General features: G+C 46.7%; 1 protein-coding gene across 3 annotated transcripts in view; it reads right to left on the bottom strand.

The window, feature by feature from the left end:
* The window catches only part of cmss1 (cms1 ribosomal small subunit homolog), a 331630-nt gene extending 314088 nt beyond the window's left edge, over positions 1-17542 (bottom strand). For all 3 annotated transcript variants that reach the window (XM_078232880.1, XM_078232879.1, XM_078232884.1), the window contains exon 1: positions 17423-17542. The gene's annotated coding sequence lies outside the window, so the exon portion shown is untranslated. The remainder of the gene's footprint in view (positions 1-17422) is intronic.
* Between the last annotated feature and the right edge of the window lie 2742 nt (positions 17543-20284).

Raw genomic sequence — 20284 nt, 5'->3', positions numbered from 1 at the left:
TAGATAGAGAAAGAAAGGAGAGTGCAGAATGTAGTGTTACAGTCATAGCTAGGGTGTAGAGAAACATCAACTCAATATATAGTAGGTCCATTCACAAGTCTGACAGCAGCAGGGAAGAAGCTGTTCTTGAGTCGGTTGGCACGTGACCTCAGACTTTTGTATCTTTTTCCCGACGGAAGAAGGTGGAAGAGAGAATGTCCGGGGTGCGTGGGGTCCTTAATTATGCTGGCTGCTTTTCTGAGGCAGCGGGAAGTGTAGACAGAGTCACTGGGTGGGGGGCTGGTTTGCGTTATAAACTGGGCTTCGTTCACGACCCTTTGTAGTTTCTTGTGGTCTTGGGCAGAGCAGGAGCCATACCAAGCTGTGATACAACCAGAAAAAATGCTTTCTATGGTGCATCTACCAATCTTGGTGAGAGTTGTAGTGGACATTCTTAACAGTAGCGTCGGCATGGGGGGGGGGGGGGGGGGGGGGGGGGGGGGGGGGGGAAGAGAGAGAGAGAGAGAGAGACCAGGACAGGTTGCTGGTGATCTGGACACCTAAAAACATGTCTCGACCCTTTCTACTTCATCCCCATTGACGTCGACAGAGGCATGTTCTCCTTTACGCTTCTTGAAGTCGAAGACTATTTCCTTCGTTTTGTTGACATTGAGGGAGAGATCGTCATCGCATCAGTTCACCAGATTCTCTCTTTCCTGTACTGTGTCTCGTCATTGTTTGAGATCTGACCCACCATGGTGGTGACATCAGCAAATTTGAAAACCGAATTAAAGGGGAATTTGGCCACACAGTCATTGGTGTATAAAGGAGTATAGTAGGGGACTGAGAACATAGCCTTGTGGGACATCGGTGTTGAGGATGATCGTGGAGATGTTGTTGTCTGTCCTTACCGATTGCGATCTGTGGGTTAGGAAATTCAGGATTGAGTCACACAGAGGGAGAAGCCTAGCCCCAGGCCACAGAGTTTGGAGATGTTTCGTAGGAATAATGGTGTTGAAGGCTGAGCTGTAGTCGATAAATCCGAGTTTGACATAGGTGTCTTTGTTATCTAGGCGTTCCAGGGTTGAGTGCAGGGCCAGGGAGATGGTGTCTGCTGTGGACCTGTTGCAGCGATAGGCAAACTGTAGTGGGGATCCAGGCAATCTGGGAGGCTGGAATTGATTCGCGCCATGACTAATCTTTCATAATGATTGATGTCAGAGCCACTGGAAGATAGTCATTAAGGCAAACTGGCTGGCCTTTTCTTTGGTACTGAGATGATGATCATCTTCTTGAAGCAGGTATGGACTTCAGATTGTTGCAAATAGAGGTTGAAGATGTCTGCAAATACCCCCACCAGCTGGTCCACGCCCGGGTACCCCATCCAGGCCAGTCACTTTCCGCAGCAGATTGACCTTCGAGAAAGCTGCTCTGACATCTGCAATAGTGACCTTGGATACAGATTCGTCCAAAGCTTTCGGGAATGAGGGGTGCGTGCTCTTGCTGAACTCTTGCTCAAAACGGGCATAGAATACAAAGAGCTCATCGGGGAGGGGTGCATTGGTACCAGCAATTTTACATGCCTTCATCTTGTAGCCTGTTATGTCTTGCAGACCTTGCCATTGTCGGCGGATGTCCATGTGGCTAGCCTGGGACTCTAGCTTGGTCCCGTACTGTCTTTTGGCATCTTTGATGGATCTTAAGCGGAGGCAAGTGCGGAGTTAGGCTATGTTACAGATGTGGAAACAGACGCTCCTAGTGATGGCATGGACATGACAGCAAGATTGCAAACACTCTGGTTCAACCCTGGACAGTTGACGGAGAGAGGGATGCAGCCATTATCTTGGAAGTAAGAGTATATCAATCAAATCCATTCTCTAACCAGACCATAAAGGCCAATGGGTGAACCGATGATGTCACTTCTGATATCTCCACCATCTACTATGGAAATATCGCTCACCATACACCCTGATTCTCTACAATGGCAAAGCTGCACTGTAAAGTTAACATGGTAATACAGGTATCGGCATTGATTCACATCAACTAGAACACTTCAGAGCATTGGTAACCAATACTTGACATCTAAAAAATAACATGACAATTTATCAATAAAGATTAAATTACAAAATATGAATTAGTGCTGCACATAAATGTTCAAAATACTTATTTTCCACATTTACTTGTAGTACGGGTGCTCTGAGTACTTAAGCTGTAACACTTCCCAAATGTGGTATAACATCGCCACCTTTTGGCAAACAAGTATTACTGCACAAAACATTTATCATGGTACATATTCAAAAACAATTTTTTCTTTGACTACATATTTATTTCACACCTGGAAATGATCTTGAGCATTCGGACATATATCTACCAATCTACCATGTATGCAATTATTTCCATACATTTTGATCAGAATGTGGCCTGGACTACCAGATATTTTAAGAATATATTATAAATAGTTCAGGCAGCCAGCAGCTAAGCTAAACAGCAGATTTAGTTATTTGGTTAGTTCGGCCTCAGAAAATAAAAAGTCATGGCTCGTTCACTAAAACATTGGATTTAATAAAGATCATCAAAAAGAGCTTTTAAGCAATTTATTTCAAAATTCTTGCCTCAATCCCTGTCACTTTAGAGAAACTGAAAGATTGGAGCAATTCTGCCCAATGCATATTTCAGAACTTCTTATTGCACCTGGAATAATGAAATCAAACATATATCTCTCATAGTTACTGACAAGCATCCACAGGACATCAATGCTAATTATTCTGAGCTCATCTTCTGATTGGGCACTTTACAGCTTTCTGGACTGAACACTGAGTTCAACAACTACAGAGCATGAACTCTCTCCTCCACCTCCAATCCATCTCATCTGGGGCGGCACGGTAGCACAGTGGTTAGCACTGCTGCTTTCACAGCTCCAGGGACCTGGGTTCGATTCCCGGCTCGGGTCACTGTCTGTGTGGAGTTTGCACATTCTCCTCGTGCCTGCGTGGGTTTCCTCCGGGTGCTCCGGTTTCCTCCCACAGTCCAAAGATGTGCCGGTTAGGTTGATTGGCCATGCTAAAAATTGCCCTTAGTGTCCTGGGATGTGTAGGTTAGAGGGATTAGTGGGTAGATATGGGGGTAGGGCCTGGGTGGGATTGTGGTCGGTGCAGACTCGATGGGCCGAATGGCCTCTTTCTGTACTGTAGGGTTTCTATGATCTCCATTTAATTTCTTCTTTTCATCTTATTCATCCATTTTTATTACTTTACATTCTTATTTTTTTAATTCCAATTCAATCAAATCAAGTCCAATTCAGAGTCTCAACAAGTTGAGACATTTCCGATCCAAGCTGACAAGACTCCTGTCTTGGGCCTGATCTACATGAGCCAAGCTGATTGGAGTAGGTGCAAGTCCTCCTCCTCCAAGGCTTGATCTCATTTGCATCTTAGCCAAAAGGCTGAGATGCCGCTTTTAAAATTTGCTTCAAATGAAGCTTAAATGTAAATTTTACATTCTTATTTTTACACTTCCAAAATCTTGCTTTCCATCTTGTTTCACCCCACCTCACGAGGGCCAACTGCTGCATTCCTACACTCTGCGCCTTTGTTCTGCCATTTATACATTCCGATCTCTTAACGGACCATCTTAGCACCTTTATCATTACCATTTACATTTCCCTTGTCTTTTTGTCTATGCTATTCCTATCAATTACAGCCCCCCCACGCTCACTGTATAAATCTTGCCCGATTTTCTTTGTCTTCAGCTCTGACGAAGAGTCATCCAGACTCAAAAACATTGGCTTTACTCTCTCTCCACAGATGCTGTCAGATCTGCTGAGATTTTCCAGCCTTTTCTGTTTTTGTTTCCGATTCCAGCATCCACAGTATTTTGCTTTTATCTAATTTCATCTGGTGAGGGAGGCTGGGCTGCAACTAATTGGCACCCATGGACTGTGGGTTACATTTGCTGCTTGTGCTAAATGCACAACTTAGCACAAGAGATGGCAAGAGATCATTTGCAAAGTGTTGTGAGTGGTTTTTAAAGTGCCTAGAATTAATGGGTGAAAGGAGCTTTGTGCAAGTCAAATGGATGCAAAGCCAAAACACAGACCGTCCTTTCAAAACGTGAGTAGTTAACAACTATGCCTAAACTAATGAAAACTGAGTGGAGCAAAGGGAGGGATTGTGGAGAAAGTTGGCTTAATGTTTAGGTAAGAAAGAGAAAAGGGCAGCTGTTTAGACCTTCACAAACAAGATGCCTGAAACACTTTGTAGCCAATTAACAAGTGTTTTACAGCCACTTAAGTATTTTTTGCTGCTTGCACCATTTCAATGTCGGTAATATGGGAGCTGATTTCTGCAGAGCAAGGTCCCACTAACAGCAATGTGGTAATGCTGGGGTAAGTTGTTTTAGCCAGATTGGTTACAGGATACGTATCGGTCAGGACACCAGGGAGAACTCCACTTCAAATGATGACATGGGATCAGGGGTGACAGGCCTTGGTTTAATGCTTCAATCAAAAAAAAACGATACCTCCAACATAGCAGCGTTCTCAAATAAATATATGAAGTATCCACCTAGATGTTTGCACTCAGGTGGGTCGAGCACCCACAATTATTTGCCTCAGAAGCAAGGAGACCATGGTCACATGGCTAACAGAAGCTACGATAGACTACAGTGTTGGAACAGGAATTAAGGATAAAATTAAAGAGGTGTATGTCTTTGATTTAATTTATTGTCACATGTATTAGCATACAGTGAAAAGTATTGTTTCTTGCGTGCTCTACAGATAAAGCATACCGTTCATAGAGAAGAAAACAAGAAAGTGTAGAATGTGGTGTTACAGTCTTGGCTAGGGTGTGGAGAAAGATTAACTTAATGCAAGGTAGGTCCATTCAAAAGTCTGGTGGTAGCAGGGAAGAAGCTGTTCTTGAGTCGGTTGGTACGTGACCTCAGACTTTTGTATCCTTTTCCCGACGGAAGAAGGTGGAAGAGAGAATGTCCGGGGTGTGTGGGGTCCTTAATTATGCTGGATGCTTTGCCAGGCAGTGGGAAGTACAGACAGAGTCAATGGATGGGAGGCTGGTTTGCGTGATGGATTGGGCTACATTCATGATCTTTTGTAGTTTCTTGCCATCTTGGGCAGAGCAGGAGCCATACCAAGCTGTGATACAACCAGAAAGAATGCTTTCTATGGTACTATGGTTCTATGTCAACAATATAAAATGACATTCATAGATTTTAATTATTCAAAAACAGACAAGGATAGTGAAATGTCTGTGTTGAGAAAGGAGAGGTTATTTTCTTAAACAATATGGTCAAAATGGAAGGTAGTTTAATTATGATGACACACAGCAGGTAAATATGAAGAAACAGCAGAGGTTGCTTATGTCTATAGAATTTATCCTGCACGTTCAAGCTCTTATTCAAGCAACAGAATTATCCTAAAACCCAACAGCAAATGTAACAACGTCATCATATTGATGTCCTTGTCTTCAAAAATCTGTTCAGTAACATAAATTCTAATATATCTGAGGTGCATTTATATTTTAGAAATGCAGCCAAAGGGATGTGAACAAAACAGCTACAGTAAGTGTATACATTCTCCATACTCGTGGAACAAATATCAAAAATACGGCTCTATAAATTTGCTGTTCAATAAAGGAAGCTAGATTCAATTCAGTCGGGGTACATGGGGCAGCAGTGGTAATGTCACCGGACTTGTAATCCAGCAACCCAGGCTATTGCTCTGGGACATGGGATCAAATCCCACCATAGCAGTTGGTGGAACTTAAATTCAATTAATTAATCTAAAATACAAAGCTACTCTTAGTAATGGTGACCATGAAACTATAAGTGATTGTTTTGGGCAGCATAGTAGTCAGTACTGCTGCCTCATTGTGCTAAGGTCCTGGATTCGACTCCAACCTTGGGTCACTGTCTGTGTGGAGTTTGCACATTCTCTCCGGTTTCTTCCCACAGTCCAAAGCGGTGCGGGTTAGGTTGATTAGCCAAGGTAAATTGCCCCTTAGTGTCCCAAGATATACAGGTTAGGGGAATTCGCAGGGTAAATACGTGGGGTTACAGGGTTATTGCCTGGATAAGAGACGGTGCAGACTTGATGGGTCGAATGGTCTCCTGCTGCACTGTATGGATTCTATGATCCTGCAGGATAATGGCTACCCAGTAAATGTAAAGAAATTTTGCCTCATAGTTCCCCTGATAAAACAATGGTTTATCCGCATTCCATAGCAAAGTTCCACACAACTGTCATCCAAGTTAAAAATAAGAAAGGCTGGGGTTACCCTTATTAAACAAAGAGAAACAACTAACCTTTGCAGATTTACTGGGTATTGAAGTTGTGATAAATGAGGAAAATGGTGTTGATGACCAACCAGATCAAACATGTAAAAAAAAATCAAGCAGTGAAAGGAGAGGTACACAGTTCAATAGATGTTCACAGATGCAATTTGTGACTTTGATCAGAGCAATATCAGTACTCTGAACCAGGTGGACACTAAACTGAAGGCCAGTTCTGAGTAAAGGACATCGACTTGAAACGCTAACTCTTTCTCTTTCCAGAGATGCTGCTAACTGGCTGAGTATTTCCAGCATCTTCTGTTGTTACTTCAGATTTCCAGCATCTGCAGTGCTTGGTTACTGAGATGAAGGGATTCCTTTCAAGAAAAATTGAAGCAATAAGATAGTCAAGGACCTTAGAAATTAATGTAAGGTTAGCGGAATATGGCAGGTTGTGAGTGCAGATTGATTGAACCAAAACCTTTGAATTGAGCAGTGATTTTGGCATCCCTGAAAGGGTACCAGAGCAAATGCAACCATTAACATAATCAACTTAAGAGATTGTTAGCTCTCAGCCATTGAGTTTAGAGGGCATCAAGAAATCGGGAGCAGGCTCTTCTGAAGGAGATGAGCTTGGAGAGGGCAGCAGCTGCCAAGAGTGAAACTGCAGTGACAATGGGAGAGTGCCCAAGAAAGGATCAAAAGCTGGTGGCTTTAGTTACAGTAAGGAGTCTAACAACACCACGTTAAAGTCCAACAGGTTTATTTGGTAGCAAACACCACTAGCTTTCGGAGCGCTGCCTACCTGATACGCTGCAGGAAAGGATGTCCCGAGGCATTGTACATTGGAGAGACCATGCAGACACTATGACAACGGATGAATGAACACCGCTTGACAATCACCAGGCAAGACCTGTTCTCTTCCTGTTGGGGAGCACTTCAGTGGTCACGGGCATTCGGCCTCTGATATTCGGGTAAGCGTTCTCCAAGGTGGCCTTCACGACACACGACAGCACAGAGTCGCTGAGCAGAGACTGATAGCCAGGTTCTGCACACATGAGGACGGCCTCAACCAGGATCTTGGGTTCATGTCACACTATCTATAACCCCCACAACTTGCGTGGACTTGCAAAGTCTCACTGGCTGCCCTGTCTGGAGACAATACAAATCTCTTTAACCTGTGCTAATGCTCTCTCCACTCACATTGTCTGTACCTTTAAGACTTGATTAGTTGTAAAGACTCACATTCCAATCTTTATTCTGTAAATTGAGTTTGTATCTTTATATGCCCTGTTTGCTGTTTATGAGCAGATCTCCCACTCACCTGACGAAGGAGCAGCGCTCCGAAAGCTCGTGGCGTTTGCTACCAAATAAACCTGTTGGACTTTAACCTGGTGTTGTTAGACTCCTTACTGTGTTTACCCCAGTCCAAAGCCGGCATCTCCACATCATGGCTTTAGTTACACCCATCTTTAACATAAAACACCAGGACAGCCTGCTTTCTTATGTTCTTATATACATGGAAACTACATAACATATTATTTTGCGATTTATGCCAGAGTTTTTTGGACACATATCAGAGAGAGCCTCACTTTTCAGCTACATTTTACCAGCTTATTGATTGCTTAAAGAGAGCTTCGAACACTGAGGAAGCCATACGTTTTACTCAGAAGGTCAATATCTACCAAGGTCAGAACATTTGCCAGAGACTTTTGATAACATAAGAGGTGGGAGAAGGAATAGACCATATGGCCCTTTGAGCCTGCTTTATTATGCAATACTATCTTCTGCCTCACCTCTATTTTGCTGCCTGCTCCCCATATCCCTCGATTCCCTGAGACATCAAATCCACTGGGGCCATTCTCGAATCTAGGGAATTTTGGAAAATCCTAACCAGTGCATCCACTATCTCTACAGTTACCTCCTATGGAACCTGAAGGTGTGACCTTTCTGGTCCAAGAGATTTGTGCTGTTTGTAGTCCTTTGAAGTTTTTTCAAAATACTTTTTCTCTGATGATATTAATTACTTCATAGTCCTCAATTTTATTAGCCTCTTGGTCATCCTCTATTTCCGCAGTGTAACTTCTGTATTTTGGAGAAAAGACACAAAATATTTGTTCAACTGGTGTCGCTTCCTCATTCCTATTATAATTTTTCCTGTCTCTGTCTCGAAGTGACCAATGATTACTTGTAAAAGCCCTTACAGTCCACTTTTATATTCCTCGCTAGTTTACTCTCATATTGTATTGTTTCCCTTTTTAATCTAATTTTTGGTGGTTTTTAAAACTCTCCCAACCCTAAAGTCTTTCACAACATTATAAAGCCCTTCTTTTAATCTAACACATCGTTAACTTCCCTCGTAAGCCATGAAGGAATTGTTCTTGCTGAGTTTTTATTTCTCAACATAATATATTTTTGTTGAACATTTTGAATTGTTTCTCTAACTGTTTTCCACTGGTGATTTACTGGCATACCATTTAGTCTATTTGCTCGACAAACCTCTCCCCTCCCACACATGTAATTGCTTTGTTTAAATTTCAGGTCCTTGTTTTGGACCTGAGCATATTGTTTTCAAACTTAATATGGAATTAATTGCATTATGATTACTTTTTCCCAGAGGACCTTTTACTATGAGATTACTAATTAACTCTTCCACATTACACAATACAGTACATGTAAAATTTTGTACAGTTGATTCCACAGTGTATTGTTCTTGGAAGCTGTCCCAAAAGCATTCAGCAACCTTAGCTTCCAGACCAACTGTGCCAGTTTGGTCTGTCCAATCTATTACATGAAGATTAAAGACCACACAATTATTACACTGTCTTTGTTGCAAACTCCAATTATTTCATGCTTAATATTCTATCTAACAGTATAAATACTAGGCACTAGTAGGCACTGGAAATGGCAACAACCCAGCCCTGTTGACCCTGCAAAGCTGTCCTTACTCACATCTTGGTGGCTTGTGCCAAAATTTGTAAGAGCGTCCCGCAGACCAGTCAAGCAATAACCTAACATAGTCATACTCACAGAATCATATCAAACTGACAATGTTCCAGACACCACCATCAACATTCCTGGGTGTGGCCTGTCCTGTTGGCAGGATAGACCCATCAGAGGCAGCGATAGTGGTATACAGTCAGGAAGGAGTTGCGCTGGGAGTCCTCAACATTTACTCTGGACCTCATGATATCAGGTCAAACATGGGCTAGGAAATCTCCAGCTGATTACAACCCACTGCCTCCCTCAGCTGGTGAATCAGTACACCTCCGTATTGAGCATCACTTGGAGGAAACACTGAGGGCTGCACAATATGCACTCTGGGTGGGGGATTTCCAAAAGTGGCCGAGTAGCACACTGTTGATTGAGTTCTAAAGAACATAGATGCTAAACTGAGTCTGTGGCAAGTGGTGAAGGAACCAACAAATGGGGAAAAACCCACGTGACCGCATCCTGACCATTCTACCTGTCCATGACAGTATCAGTAGGAGCAACCATCTTATCCTTGTGGAGGCACGAGACATTGTGGGCCATCAGCAGCAACAGTGGCCTGGCATATCCCCCAATCTACGATTAGCATCAAGCTGGGGGATCAAACTTGGTTCAAAGAAGAGTGTAGGAAGCCATGCCAAGGACAGCAGAAGGCATACCAAACAAAAAAGTGTCAACCTCGTGAAACTAGAACACAAGACTACTTGCATGCCAAACAATGTAAGCAGCAGACAACTGACAAAGTGATCCCACAACCAATGGATCAGATCTAAGCTCTGCAGTCCTGCCACATCCAGCCATGAATGGTGGTGGACAATTAAACAACAAACTGGAGGAGTTGGAAGCATCATAAGTATACCCGTCCTCTATGATGGTAGAGCCCAGCACATTAACGCAAAAATGAAGGCTGAAGCGTTCGCAACCATCTTCAGCCAAAGTGAATGATCCATTTCACTCCTCCTGAGGTCCCCAACATTACGGTTACAGTCTTTAGCCAATTGAATTTACTCCACGCGACATTAAGAAATCGCTGAAGCCACAGGACACTGAAAAGGCTCTGGGTCCTGACAACATTCCGGCAATAGTATCGATGGAAACTAGAAATAGCAATTACAATAGTACTGACAACTTATGCTCCAGAACTACCGGGCTCCTAGCCAAGCTGTTCCAGTACAGCTAAAACACTGGCATCTAACCGGCAATGGGGAAAATTGCCCAGGTACGCCGGTCCACAAAAAACAGGACAAATCCAACCTGGCTAATTATTGCTTCATCAGTCTATACTCGATCATCAGCAAAGTAATGGAAGGTGTCGTTGACAGTACTATCGAGCAACACTTTGTCACAAAAATGGACTATAGCATTACCAACTATCTACAGACATATTGAACCTTTTAAGGAAGATGTGCTTTTTTAAAAAATACAAAAGATACTGATACTGTAAAGTGACCACTTTCTGTAAAATTCCTATGTGGGTTTATACTACCAAACCTGTCCTGAAAACATGGAATTTTATACCTGAAGAAGTGTCAAGACCCACTAAGAATTATAGAATCCCGACAGTGCAGAAGGAGGCCATTCAACCCATCAGGTCTACTCCAACAACAATCCCACCCATGCCCTAAATCTGTAACCCCACGTATTTACCCTGCTAGTCTCCCTGACAATAAGGGACAATTTGACATGGCCAATCAACCTAACCCGCACATCTTTAGACTTTAGGAAACCGGAGCACCCAGGACAAACCCACACAGACACAGGGAGAACGTGCAAACTCCACACAGACAGTGACCCGAGGCTGGAATTGAACCCAGGTCCCTGGCGCTGTGAGGCAGCAGTGCTAACCACGGTGCCGCCGTGCCGCCAATTCAAACAGAGACACTTGAAAGAAAGGTATGGAAAATACAGAATACTAGGCGCATCCCTTGTGGCTGTGAAGACAGTGTAGACTCTTTCCTACGTGTCATTACACATCCGAAAAAAAACCCATCTCCTGCTCTTTTATAATCTCAATGTGTAAACAATTCTGACATTAAAGCAAAACAGACTGTGGATGCAAGACATGCCAAGTTCCCCCTCTTGGGAATACACAGAGAAATGGGTTAAAAACTGGCCAGTGAGTGACAAAAGCAAGAAGCAACACCAGTCTTCAGTCACTTAGAGTCATAGAAGTTCATAGCATGGAAACAAGCCCTTCGGCCCAACTTGTCCATGCCACCCTTTCTTTTTTTAAACCCCTAAGCTAGTCCCAATTGCCCGCATTTGGCCCATATACCTGTCTAAACGCTTTTTAAAAGACAAAATTGTACCTGCCTCTACTACTACCTCTGGCAGCTTGTTCCAGACACTCACCACCCTCTGTGAAAAAATTGCCCCTCTGGACCCTTTTATATCTCTCCCTTTAAACCTATGCCCTATAGTTTTAGACTCCCCTACCTTTGGGAAAAAATATTGACTATCTAGCTGATCTATGCCCCTCTTTATTTTATAGACCTCTATAAGATCACCCCTCAGCCTCCTACGCTCCAAAGAAAAAAGCCCCAGTCTATCCAGCCTCTCCTTATAACTCAAACCATCAAGTCCCAGTAGCATCCTAGTAAATCTTTTCTGCACTCTTTCTAGTTTAATAATATCTTTTCTATAAAAGGGTGACCAGAACTGTACACAGTATTCCAAGTGTGGCCTTACCAATGTCTTGTACAATTTCAACAAGACATCCCAACTCCTGTATTCAATGTTCTGACCTATGAAACCAAGCATGCCGAATGCCTTCTTCACTCTGTCTACCTGTGACTCCACTTTCAAGGAGCTATGAACCTGTACCCCCAGATCTCTTTATTCTGTAACTCTCCCCAATGCCCTACCATTAACTGAGTAAATTCTGCCCTGGTTCAATCTACCAAAATGCATCACCTCGCATTTATCTAAATTAAACTACATCTGCCATTCGTCAGCCCACTGACCCAATCGATCAAGATCCCGTTGCAATCCGAGATAACCTTCTTCACTTCTGCAGAGACAGGCAGGTCTCTCTCTCACTGAAGGCAGAAAGAAATAGGGCAGCCTCTTCAGTTACCTCTGCAGAGACAAACAAACATCTCAAACAGACTACGAAACTACCAAAATCAGCTCTACTGAAATCATTCAACTTAATGGCTGCAACGTATCACCATTTACGTCTAACAGACAAGCTAAGGACTGATTCGTATATCCTTTTAACTTTTATTTGGACTCTTACCATTCTTATTTCTGATGCGTGTGTCACATCTTTTGTAATTTTTCCTCTGTTTTTCTAATAACTAATAAACTTATTCTTACTTTGATTCAAGAAAACCTGGTTGAATCAGCTCCTACGTAACAAATATATTTGGATTGGAAAATAATCCATGGGGCAATAATTTTTAAAGAAATGTTTGGAGCAACCAATCAAGGGGGTTGAATAAAAAGGGGAGCTAGCTCATACCCCTCACCTGGTCATAACAACTTACAAAGCAATAACCTGCTTATATAGATGTTCAGTTTCAGTTTTACCAGAGTCACTCAACTCCTGACCACTTTAGTCCAAACATGGACAAAACAGCTGAACTCAAAACGAGTGTCAGATAGTCAGAAGCTTTTTCCCCAGGGTGGAAGAGTCAATTACTAGGGGGCACAGGTTTAAGGTGCCAGGGGCAAGGTTTAAAAGAGATGTACAAGGCAGATTTTTTTTTTTACAGAGGGTGGTGGGTGCTTGGAACTCGCTGCCGGGGGAGGTAGTGGAAGCAGATACAATAGTGACTTTTAAGGGGCGTCTTGACAAATACATGAATAGAATGGGAAGAGAGGGATACGGTCCCTGGAAGGGTCGGGGTTTTAGTTCAGTTCGGCAGCATGGTCGATGCAGGCTTGGAGGGCCGAAGGGCCTGTTCCTGTGCTGTAATTTTCTTTGTTCTTTGAGTGAGGGGAGAGTAACTGCCCTTGACATCAAGGCAGCATTTGACAGAGTTTGGCATCAAGGAGCCCTAGCAAAATAAGAGTCAATGAGAATCAGGGAGAAAACTCTCTACTGGTTGGAATCATACTGAGCAGAAAGGTACGTGGCTGTGGCTGCTAGTGGTCAATCCTCTTAGTCCCAGGTCATCGTTGCAGGAATTCCTCAGGAGAGTATCGGCACAAGCATATTCAGCTGCTTCATTGATGGCCTTGCTTCCATCATAAGGTCAAAAGTGGGGATGGTCACTGATGATTGCACAATGTTCAGCGTTAGTGCATCGCCTCAGAGAGTGAAGCAGTCCGTGTTCATATGCAGCAAGACTTCCACAACATTCAGACTTGAGCTGATAACTGACAAGTAACATTTGCGCCACATCAGTGCCAGAACATGACCATCTCCAACAAGAGAGAATCTAATTGTCTCCCTGTGACTTCAATGGTATTACAATCACTGAATCCCCCACTGTGAATATTCTGGGGCTTACCATTGACCAGAAACTAAACTGGACTTGCCATATAAATTTTGTGGCTACAAGAGCTGGGAATTGTTATGGTGAGCGGGCGGGTAAGTGGAGCTGAGTCCACAAAAAAATCAGCCATGGTCTTATTGAATGGTGGAGCAGTTTGAGGGGCCAGATGGCCTACTCCTGCTCTTATGAATTCCATTGCGAGTAACTCACCTTTTGACTCTCCAAAGCCTGTCGACTACAAGATACAAGTTGGGAGCATGATGGAATATCTTCCACTAGCCTGGATGAGTTAAGCTCCAACAACTCTCAAGGCAGGGCAAGGCAGCCTGCTTGATTGGCATCTTACTCACCACCTTAAACATTAACTCCTTCCACGAGTTGGAAGGTATTGTGGCAGCAGTGAATACCATTGATAAAACGCACCTCAGAAACTCACGAAGGCTCCTTCAACAGCACCTTCCAAATCTGCAATCGCTACAACCTAGAAGGACAAGGGCAGCAAATGCAAGGGAACACCACCAGTTGCAAGTTCTCCTTCAAGCCATACACCATCCTGACTTGGAACCATATCACCAATGTCGCTGGCTCAAAAACTTGGGACTCGCTTCCTAATGGTACTGTGGATGTACCGCTACCACATGGAATTCAGCAATTCAACAAGGTGACTGACCACCACTTTCTGAAGGGCAATTAGAGATGGGCAATAAATGCTGGCCTAGCCGGCAAGGCCCACAGTCCATGACAGAATTTTAAAAATACACTTAAGGGGGCCTATAAACTACTCTCACCAGAGTTTTTGTGCCCCTTGTTACTCCTAGTTTCATATTCCAATGATTCTGCCTCCGTATCTTCTGAACTAAAGACCTTATTTACTATTCTCCTGATGTCATCCTTTACTACCATGTCTATCCTCCTCCTTTTCCATTCTGTCTGTCTTTCTGAAATGTTGTGAATATTGGAATATTCATTTCCCAAATTTGCTCATATTGCAACCACCGCTCCATCATGGTGCTCAAATTAAACTAATTAATTTCCATTGTGCCTAGTTTGTTACGTGCTTTATGCCTTCAGATAAACAGCCTTTCATTTTTTTTAACCATTATTCTTTGCATAGACAAATCACCTTATGCACTGTTACTATTAGACTCTGTCCCTTCCTCTTCCACTCTGCTTGTTTTTATCCACTTTATTGACTTTCTTTTTGGATTTCTAAATCTCACTTCACCTGATCTGTCCCACCCCTCTTAGATTAAAACCCTATCCAAAGCCCTAGTTAAGAGATTGACACTGATCCCATCCTGGTTTAAGTGAAGCCCATCCCAATGGAACAGCTCCCTATTACCCAGTGTCCATGAATCTAAACGCCTTATTCCTCGACCAATCTCCATGATTTCAATTTGCTAATTTCTTTGATCTGTTGCCACTTGGCCCATGGCTCAGGTCACAATCCAGAGTATATGACTTTTGGGGACCACATTTTAATTTGGACCGCAAGTTCTCAAACTCTCTCAGCAGAATATAATTCATAGCTCTACCTATGTTGTTGGTTCTTTCCTCTTCCAATTCGATTCTAGCTGCAAGGATATGTCTTGGAAACTTAGTTGGGAACCTTCAGAACTGCCAGTCACAGCTACAGAGGACATTATTTATTCCCATTGCTACAGTATAGTATTCCCTAACAAAACCACATTCTTTTCCACTTTCTTCATTTAAATGGACCCCTGCAGTATTGTGTTATGCACAGTGAGGAGGAGTAAGTAACAGTAAGTAACACTATTGTGTTATGATCGGTTTGTCCATCCACAATGCAGTCCTTACTCTCATCCACACAGGTAGCAAGTACTTTGTACCTGTTGGTCAAAGTCAAGGGCTGAGGTTCATCCATCACTAAATTCTGGATCCCCATACATGCAGTCACATGCTCCTGTCCCGAGGCAATTCTAAAGTTTTACTTAATCTAAGTGTCTGGCACCCAGAACCAAGCATTCAGGTAACTGTCCCCTTTGCCTCTGCAGCTCAACAACTCCGAGCTGAAGTTGCTCACGCTGCATTTACCACAGAGATGGCTGTCTGGGATTGCAATGCTTTTCACAAATTCTCACATGTTGTAATTAAAGCCCATCACTTTCCCTGCCATGTCTGTCAGACTTTTTATTTATTTGATTAGTTACTTAGTTTTAAATTTAGTAAAGTGATAGCAAGTTAGTTTCCCAGCTTAGAAACCAAGGAGAAATGCTCACCAGTTATTAGAGATTAAAAAACAAAAAAGAGGAACTCCTTCCTCCAAGGCATTGAGATCCTGCTTGCACCAAATTCAATGCTATACCATACAACAGGAGTTCATGGAATCACGGAATCATGGAATCAGTGCCGAAAGAGGCCATCTAACCCTGCATTGACAACACCCATATCCCTGTACCCCACATATTTACCCTGCAAATCCCCCTGACACTAAGTGACAAGTTAGCATGGCCAATCAACTGAACCCACACATCTTTGGAGTGTGGGAGGAAATCAGAGAACCTGGAGGAAACCTACACGGGGATGGGACATAGACAGTCACCCAGGGTTGAAACTGAATCCAGGTCCCTGGCGGTGTGAGGCAGCAGTGCTAACCACTGTGCCACCTATACTGATTTATTTTCAACCATTATTATAATTGTGGAATTAAATGAATGACAAATGTGGAAACTCTGCACTTTGATTAGCTTTTCCCATGTCACCTGCAACTATAAGGGTCTATGACAACCTTCATAAATCCTTATTTGCAACTCTGAGCAGTACAGTGGCTGGCAGTGGTTAGCACTGCTGCCTCACAGCACCGGAGACCTGGGTTTGATTCCCAGCTTGGGTCACTGTCTGTGCGGAGTTTGCACATTCTCCCTAAGTCTGCATGGGTTTCCTCCAGGTGCTCCGGTTTCCTCCCACAGTCCAAAGATGTGCAGGTTAGGTTGACTGGCCATGCTAAATTACCCCTCAGCATCAGGGGGATTAGCAGGGTAAATATGTGGAATTACAGGGTTAGGGCCTGGGTGGGATTGTGGTCAGTGCAGACTTGATGGGCCAAATGGCCTCCTTGCACTGTAACGTTTCTACGATTTCATCTATGACGATGAAGAGTTTTGAAATCTGGACGTAGAAATTAAAAGGAAGGAGTTAAGTTGCTACCTGCAAGGAAACTTGGGCACTAAGTTTTGCAACATATATTTTGATGACCTGGGGCAGCAAGGGGTGGCACAGTGGTTAGCACTGCTGCCTCACAGAGTCAGGGACCTGGGTTCGATTCCTGGCTTGGATCACTGTCTGTGTGGAGTTTGCACATTCTCCCCGTGTCTGCGTGGGTTTCCTCCAGGTGCTCCGGTTCCCTCCCACAGTCTGAAAGATGTGCTGGTTAGGGTGCATTGGCCATGCTAAATTCTCCCTCAGTGTTACCCGAACAGGCGCCGGAGTGTGGGGATTTTCACTAACTTCATTGCAGTGTTAATATAAGCCTTACTTGTGACATTAATAAATAAACCTTGGTGCATCATTTTGGGAGTCTCTCTCTGTAAATAGCCGCCTGCCTCCCTCCCCTTCCCCCGGCCTCATAACCAGCCGCACTCGCACTGCAAGGCCACGCTTCAGGGCGGGAGGGTTCAATGTGAGCTTCCCGCGGGAAGGAGCGGGTGTTTTCCAGCCCCATGGGCTGGGTCAGTCAGTGGTTCCCACCCCCCGGTTGCCGGTACCTGATTCCCAGTCCCGCTCCCGCTGCTCCTTCAGCTCCTCTCCCCGGGCAACGCGGCGGCCACGCTGAATTACCCCCGGCCGCACATTCCACACCGAGCGGCCACCCACCCTCCCCGCTTCATAAATCAGGGCCAGGTCTGCAAGAGGCCGGCAACAGAGCTCCGCCACCCGCTCACACCCACCCCGCTGCCGGCTCCGTCCAGTTAAAATAACCCGCTGCCCCTCTGAGACCTGTCGAAACTGCCGCGCCGGGGGTGAAACTAGCTTTCATTGCCAGGGGAACCAGGGGACGCCGGAAGTGGGCAGGCAGCAGAAGGAGCATTGCCCTCACCCAGTGTACACGGCACTGCCCTCACCCAGTGTCCACAGCACTGCCCTCACCCAGTGTCCACGGCACTGCCCTCACCCAGTGTCCACGGCACTGCCCTCACCCAGTGTCCACGGCACTGCCCTCACCCAGTGTCCACGGCACTGCCCTCACCCAGTGTCCACGGCACTGCCCTCACCCAGTGTCCACGGCACTGCCCTCACCCAGTGTCCACGGCACTGCCCTCACCCAGTGTCCACGGCACTGCCCTCACCCAGTGTCCACGGCACTGCCCTCACCCAGTGTCCACGGCACTGCCCTCACCCAGTGTACACGGCACTGCCCTCACCCAGTGTCCACGGCACTGCCCTCACCCAGTGTCCACGGCACTGCCCTCACCCAGTGTCCACGGCACTGCCCTAACCCAGTGTCCACGGCACTGCCCTAACCCAGTGTCCACGGCACTGCCCTCACCCAGTGTCCACGGCACTGCCCTCACCCAGTGTCCACGGCACTGCCCTCACCCAGTGTCCACGGCACTGCCCTCACCCAGTGTCCACGGCACTGCCCTCACCCAGTGGACACGGCACTGCCCTCACCCAGTGTCCACGGCACTGCCCTCACCCAGTGTCCACGGCACTGCCCTCACCCAGTGTCCACGGCACTGCCCTCACCCAGTGTCCACGGCACTGCCCTCACCCAGTGTCCACGGCACTGCCCTCACCCAGTGTCCACGGCACTGCCCTCACCCAGTGTCCACGGCACTGCCCTCACCCAGTGTCCACGGCACTGCCCTCACCCAGTGTCCACGGCACTGCCCTCACCCAGTGTCCACGGCACTGCCCTCACCCAGTGTCCACGGCACTGCCCTCACCCAGTGTACACGGCACTGCCCTCACCCAGTGTCCACGGCACTGCCCTCACCCAGTGTACACGGCACTGCCCTCACCCAGTGTACACGGCACTGCCCTCACCCAGTGTCCACGGCACTGCCCTCACCCAGTGTCCACGGCACTGCCCTCACCCAGAGCACATGGCACTGCCCTCACCCAGTGTACATGGCACTGCCCTTACCCAGTGTACACGGCACTGCCCTCACCCAGTGTACACGGCACTGCTCTCACCCAGTGTACACGGCACTGCCCTCACCCAGTGTACACGGCACTGCCCTCACCCAGTGGACACGGCACTGCCCTCACCCAGTGTCCACGGCACTGCCCTCACCCAGTGTACACGGCACTACCCTCACCCAGTGTACACGGCACTGCCCTCACCCAGTGTACACGGCACTGCCCTCACCCAGTGTCCACGGCACTGCCCTCACCCAGAGCACACGGCACTGCCCTCACCCAGTGTCCACGGCACTGCCCTCACCCAGTGGACACGGCACTGCCCTCACCCAGTGTCCACGGCACTGCCCTCACCCAGTGTCCACGGCACTGCCCTCACCCAGTGTCCACGGCACTGCCCTCACCCAGTGTCCACGGCACTGCCCTCACCCAGTGTCCACGGCACTGCCCTCACCCAGTGTCCACCGCACTGCCCTCACCCAGTGTCCACGGCACTGCCCTCACCCAGTGTCCACGGCACTGCCCTCACCCAGTGTCCACGGCACTGCCCTCACCCAGTGTCCACGGCACTGCCCTCACCCAGTGTCCACGGCACTGCCCTCACCCAGTGTCCACGGCACTGCCGTCACCCAGTGTCCACGGCACTGCCCTCACCCAGTGTACACGGCACTGCCCTCACCCAGTGTCCACGGCACTGCCCTCACCCAGTGTACACGGCACTGCCCTCACCCAGTGTACACGGCACTGCCCTCACCCAGTGTCCACGGCACTGCCCTCACCCAGTGTCCACGGCACTGCCCTCACCCAGAGCACATGGCACTGCCCTCACCCAGTGTACATGGCACTGCCCTTACCCAGTGTACACGGCACTGCCCTCACCCAGTGTACACGGCACTGCTCTCACCCAGTGTACACGGCACTGCCCTCACCCAGTGTACACGGCACTGCCCTCACCCAGTGGACACGGCACTGCCCTCACCCAGTGTCCACGGCACTGCCCTCACCCAGTGTACACGGCACTACCCTCACCCAGTGTACACGGCACTGCCCTCACCCAGTGTACACGGCACTGCCCTCACCCAGTGTCCACGGCACTGCCCTCACCCAGAGCACACGGCACTGCCCTCACCCAGTGGACACGGCACTGCCCTCACCCAGAGCACATGGCACTGCCCTCACCCAGTGTACACGGCACTGCCCTTACCCAGTGTACACGGCACTGCCCTCACCCAGTGTACACGGCACTGCTCTCACCCAGTGTACACGGCACTGCCCTCACCCAGTGTACACGGCACTGCCCTCACCCAGTGTACACGGCACTGCCCTCACCCAGTGTACACGGCACTGCTCTCACCCAGTGTACACGGCACTGCCCTCACCCAGTGTACACGGCACTGCCCTCACCCAGTGCACACGGCACTGCCCTCACCCAGTGCACATGGCACTGCCCTCACCCAGTGTACACGGCACTGCCCTCACCCAGA

This window comes from Mustelus asterias, chromosome 17 (assembly GCF_964213995.1).
Source record: "Mustelus asterias chromosome 17, sMusAst1.hap1.1, whole genome shotgun sequence".
Taxonomy (NCBI): domain Eukaryota; kingdom Metazoa; phylum Chordata; class Chondrichthyes; order Carcharhiniformes; family Triakidae; genus Mustelus; species Mustelus asterias.
Note: the sequence above shows the minus strand (reverse complement) of the source record. Positions and strands in the feature narration are given on the sequence as shown.